We start from the raw sequence: 6,214 nt of genomic DNA on the forward strand, positions 1-6,214 counted from the left end.
TGTAGGAGTTGTTCCACGTGTGGATGTATTTCTGGTGTATCCGTGGGGAGGAAGGCGATCTCCGCGTCTTACTCTTCCGCCATCTTCCCGATTATATCTCATTGTAGTTTTGATTTGCATTTCACTAATGATTAATGATGTTGAGCATTCTTTCATGTGTTTGTTGTCAGTCTGTATATCTTCTTTGGATAAATGTTTATTTAGGTCTTCTGCCCATTTTTGGATTGGGTTGTTTGTTTTTTTGTTATTGAGCTGCATGAGCTGCTTATAAATTTTGGAGATTAATCCTTTGTCAGTTGCTTCATTTGCAAATATTTTCTCCCATTCTGAGTGTTGTCTTTTGGTCTTGTTTATGTTTTCCTTTGCTGCGCAAAAGCTTTGAAGTTTCATTAGGTCCCATTTGTTTATTTTTGTTTTTATTTCCATTTCTCTAAGAGGTGGGTCAAAAAGGATCTTGCTGTGATTAATGTGATAGAGAGTTCTGCCTATGTTTTCCTCTGTTTCTGGCCTTACATTTAGGTCTTTAATCCATTTTGAGCATATTTTTGTGTATGGTGTTAGGAAGTGATCTAATCTGATACTTTTACCTATACCTGTCCAGGTTTCCCAGCACGATTTATTGAAGAGGCTGTCCTTTCCCCACTGTACATTCCTGCCTCCTTTATCAAAGATAAGGTGACCATATGTGTGTGGGTTTATCTCTGGGCTTTCTATCCTGTTCCATTGATCTATCTTTCTGTTTTTGTGCCAGTACCATACTGTCTTGATTACTGTAGCTTTGTAGTATAGCCTGAAGTCAGGGAGCCTGTTTCCTCCAGCTCTGCTTTTCGTTCTCAACATTGCTTTGGCTATTCGGGGCTTTTTGTGTTTCCATACAAATTGTGAAATTTTTTGTTCTAGTTCTGTGAAAAATGCCAGTGGTAGTTTGATAGGGATTGCGTTGAATCTGTAGATTGCTTTGGGTAGTAGAGTCATTTTCACAATGTTTATTATTCCAATCCAAGAATATGGTATATCTCTCCATCTATTTGTATTATCTTTAATTTCTTTCATGAGTATCTTATAATTTTCTGCCTACAGGTCTTTTGTCTCCTTAGGCCGGTTTATTCCTAGATATTTTATTCTTTTTGTTGCAATGGTAAATGGGAGTGTTTTCTTGATCTCACTTTCAGATTTTTCATCATTAGTGTACAGGAATGCCAGAGATTTCTGTGCATTAATTTTGTGTCCTGCTACTTTACCAAATTCATTGATTAGCTTTAGTAGTTTTCTGGTAGCATCTTTAGGATTCTCTATGTAGAGTATCATGTCATCTGCAAACAGTGACAGCTTTACTTCTTCTTTTCTGATTTGGATTCCTTCTATTTCCTTTACTTCACTGATTCCTGTGGCTAAAGCTTCCAAAACTATGTTGAATAAGAGTGGTGAAAGTGGGCAACCTTGTCTTGTTCCTGATCTTAGTGGAAATCCTTTCAGTTTTTCACCATTAAGGACAATGTTGGCTGTGGGTTTGTCATATATGGCCTTTATTATGTTGAGGAAAGTTCCCTCTATGCCTTTCTGCAGGGTTTTTATCATAAATTGTTTTTGAATTTTGTCGAAAGCTTTATCTGCATCTATTGAGATGATCATATGGTTTTTCTCCTTCAATTTGATAATATGGTGTATCACGTTGATTGATTTGCGTATATTAAAGAATTCTTGCATTCCTGGAATAAACCCCACTTGATTATGATGTGTGATCCTTTTGATGTGCTGTTGGATTCTGTTTGCTAGTATTTTGTTGAGGATTTTTGTATCTATGTTCATCAGTGATATTGGCCTGTAGTTTTCTTTCTTTGTGACATCTTTGTCTGGTTTTGGTATCAAGGTGATGGTGGCCTCGTAGAATGAGTTTGGGAGTGTTCCTCACTGTGCTATATTTGGGAAGAGTTTAAGAAGGATAGGTGTTAGCTCTTCTCTAAATGCTTGATAGTTCACCTGTGAAGCCATCTGGTCCTGGGCTTTTGTTTGTTGGAAGATTTTTAATCACAGTTTGAATTTCAGTGCTTGTGATTGGTCTGTTCATATTTTCTATTTCTTCCTGATTCAGTCTTGGCAGGTTGTGCATTTCTAAGAATTTGTCCATTTCTTCCAGGTTGTCCATTTTATTGGCATAGAGTTGCTTGTAGTAATCTCTCATGATCTTTTGTATTTCTGCAATGTCAGTTGTTACTTCTCCTTTTTCCTTTCTAATTCTATTGATTTGAGTCCTTTCCCTTTTTTTTTTCTTGATGAGTCTGGCTAATGGTTTATCAATTTTGTTTATCTTCTCAAAGAACCAGCTTTTAGTTTTATTGACCTTTGAAATCATTTCCTTCATTTCTTTTTCACTTATTACTGATCTGATTTTTATGATTTCTTTCCTTCTGCTAACTTTGGGTTATTTTGTTCTTCTTTCTCTAATTGCTTTAGGTGCAAGATTGGGTTGTTTATTTGAGATGTTTCCTGTTTCTTAAAGTAGGATTGTATTGCTATAAACTTCCCTCTTAGAACTGCTTTTGCCGCATCCCGGAGGTTTGGGGTTGTCGTGTCTCCATTGTCATTTGTTTCTCAGTAATTTTTTTATTTCCTCTTTGATTTCTTCAGTGATCACTTCATTATTAAGTAGTGTATTGTTTAACCTCCATGTGTTTGTAATTTTTACAGATGTTTTCCTGTAATTTATAACTAATCTCAAAGTGTTGTTGTCAGAAAAGATACTTAATACAATTTCAAATTTCTTCAATTTATCAAGGCTTGATTTGTGACCCAAGATATGACCTATCTTGGAGAATGTTCCATGAGCACTTGAGAAAAATGTGTATTCTGTTGGTTTTGGATGGAATGTCCTATAAATATCACTTAAGTCCAGCTTCTTTAACGTATCATTTAAAGCTTGTGTTTCCTTATTTATTTTCATTTTGGATGATCTGTCCATTGATGAAAGAGGGATGTTAATGTCCCCTACTATGAATGTGTCACAGTCGATTTCCACTTTTCTGGCTGTTAGTATTTGCCTTATGTATTGAGGTGCTCCTATGTTGGGTGCATAAATATTTACATTTGTTATATCTTCTTCTTGGATCGATCCCTTGATCATTATGTAGTGTCCTTCTTTGTCTCTTCTAATAGTCTTTATTTTAAAGTCTATTTTGTCTCATATGGGAATTGTTACTCCAGCTTTCTTTTGGTTTCCATTTGCATGGAATATCTTTTTCCATCCCCTTACCTTCAGTCTGTATGTGTCTCTAGGTCTGAAGTGAGACTCTTGTAGACAGCATATATATGGGTCTTGTTTTTATATCCATTCAGCCAATCTGTGTCTTTTGGTGGGAGCATTTAGTCCATTTACATTTAAGGTAATTATCAATATGTATGTACTTATTCCCATTTTCTTAATTGTTTTGGGTTCGCTATTGTAGGTCTTTGCCTTCTCTTGTGTTTCTTGCCTAGAGAAGGTCCTTTAGCATTTGTTGTAAAGCTGGTTTGGTGGTGCTGAACTCTCTCAGCTTTTGCTTGTCTGTAAAGGTTTTAATTTCTCCATCAAGTCTGAATGAGATCATTGCTTGGTAGACTAATCTTGGTAGCAGGGTTTTCTCCTTCATCACTTTAAATATGTCCTGCCAGTCCCTTCTGGCTTGCAGTTACTGCTGAAAGATCAACTGTTAACTTTATGGGGATTCCCTTGTGTGTTATTTGCTGTTTTTCCCTTGCTGCTTTTAATATATTTTCTTTGTATTTAATTTTTGACAGTTTGATTAATATGTGTCTTGGCATATTTCTCCTTGGATTTATCCTGTATGGGACTCCCTGTGCTTCCTGGACTTGATTGACTATTTCCTTTCCCGTATTAGGGAAGTTTTCAACTATAATCTCTTCAAATATTTTCTCAGTCCCTTTCTTTTTCTCTTCTTCTTCTGGAACCTCTATAATTCGAATGTTGGTGTGTTTAGTGTTGTCCCAGACGTCTCTGAGACTGTCCTCTGTTCATTTCATTCTTTTTTCTTTATTCTGCTCTGCCGTAGTTATTTCCACTATTTTATCTTCCAGGTCACTTATCCGTTCTTCTGCGTCAGTTATTCTGCTATTGATCCCATCTAGAGTATTTTTAATTTCATTTATTGTGTTGTTCATCATTGCTTGTTTCATCTTTAGTTCTTCTAGGTCCTTGTTAAATATTTCTTGCATTTTCTCTATTCTATTTCCAAGATTTTGGATCATCTTTACTATCATTATTCTGAATTCTTTTTCAGGTAGACTGCCTATTTCCTCTTCATTTGTTAGATCTGGTGGGTTTTTATCTTGCTCCTTCATCTGCTGTGTGTTTTTCTGTCTTCTCATTTTGCTTATCTTACTGTGTTTGGGGTCTCCTTTTTGCAGGCTGCAGGTTGGTAGTTCCCATTGTGTTTGGTGTCTGTCCCCAGTGGGTAAAGTTGGTTCAGTGGGTTGTGTAGGCTTTCTGGTGTATGGGACTAGTGCCTGTGTTCTGGTGGATGAGGCTGGATCTTGTCTTTCTGGTGCACAGGTCCACGTCTTGTGGTGTGTTTTCGGGTGTCTGTGAACTTATTTTGATTTTAGGCAGCCTCTCTGCTAATGGGTGGGGTTGTGTTCCTGTCTTGCTCGTTTTTTGGCATAGGGTGCCCAGCACCGTTGCTTGCTGGTTGTTGAGTGAAGCTGGGTGCTGGTGTTGAGATGGAGATCTCTGGGAGATTTTCACCATTTGATATTATGTGGAGCTGGGAGGTCTCTTGTGCACCAGTGTCCTGAAGTTGTCTTTCCCACCTCAGAGGCACAGCACTGACTCCTGGCTGCAGCACCAAGAGCTTTTCATCCACACGGATCAGAAGAAAAGGGAGAAAAAGTAGAAGGAAAGAGAGAAAGAGAGAAAGAATGAAAGAAAGAAAGGAAGGAAGGAAGGAAGGAAGAAAGGAAGGACAAAAGAAAGAAAGGAACGAAGAAAGAAAGAAAGAAAGGAAGGGAGGAAGAAAGAAAGGAAGAAAGAAAGAAAGGAAGAAAGGAAGAATGAAAGGAGCAAGGGAGAGAGGGAGGAAAGAAAGAAAAAAATAAGATAAAATAAAATAAAGTAGGATAAAATAAAATTATTAAAATAAAAAATAATCATTAAGAAAAATAAATTTTTTTAAAAGAAAAAAAAAAAAAATAGGACAGATAGAACCCTAGGACAAATGGTGGAAGCAAAGCTATACAGACAAAATCTCACCCAGAAGCGTACACATACACACTCACAAAAAAAGGAAAAGGGGAAAAATCATAAATCTTGTTCTCAAAGTCCACCTTCTTAATTTGGGATGATTCATTGTCTATTCATGCATTCCACAGCTGCAGGGTATATAAAGTTGACTGTGGAGCTTTAATCTGCTGCTTCTGAGGCTGCTGGGAGGGATTTCCCTTTCTCTTCTTTGTTCTCACAGTTCCCGTGGCTCAGCTTTGGATTTGGCCCCACCTCTCCGTGTAGGTCTCCGGAGGGCATCTGTTCTTCGCTCAGACAGGACGGGGTTAAAGGATCAGCTGCTTTGGGGGCTCTGGCTCACTCAGGCTGGGGCATGGGAGGGGTACGGAGTCCGGGGTGAGCCTGCAGTGGCAGAGGCCAGCGTGACATTGCGCCAGCCTTAGGCGTGCCGTGCGTTCTCCCGGGTAAGTTGTCCCTGGATCCCAGGACCCTGGCAGTGGCGGAGTGCACAGGCTCCCTGGAAGGGGGGTGTGGATAGTGACCTGTGCTCGCATACAGGCTTCTTGGTGGCAGCAGCAGCAGCCTTAGCGTCTCATGCCCGTCTCTGGGGTCCACGCTTTTAGCCGCGGCTCGCGCCTGCCTGTGTAGCTCCTTTAAGCAGTGCTCTTAATCCCCTCTCCTTGCGCACCAGGAAACAAAGAGCGAAGAAAAAGTCTCTTGCCTCTTCGGCAGGTCCAGACTTTTCCCCGGACTCCCTCCCGGCCAGCCGTGGTGCACTACCCCCCTGCAGGCTGTGTTCACGCCGCCAACCCCAGTCCTCTCCTGGTGCTCCGACCGAAGCCCGAGCCTCAGCTCCCAGCCCCACACGCCCCGGCAGGTGAGCAGACAAGCCTCTCGGGCTGGTGAGTGCCGGTCGGCACTGATCCTCTGTGCGGGAATCTCTCCACTTTGCCCTCTGCACCCCTGTTGCTGTGCTCTCCTGCGCGGCACTGAAGCTCCCCC

The sequence above is a fragment of the Phocoena sinus genome, chromosome 9 (genome assembly GCF_008692025.1).
Source record: "Phocoena sinus isolate mPhoSin1 chromosome 9, mPhoSin1.pri, whole genome shotgun sequence".
Lineage (NCBI taxonomy): Eukaryota > Metazoa > Chordata > Mammalia > Artiodactyla > Phocoenidae > Phocoena > Phocoena sinus.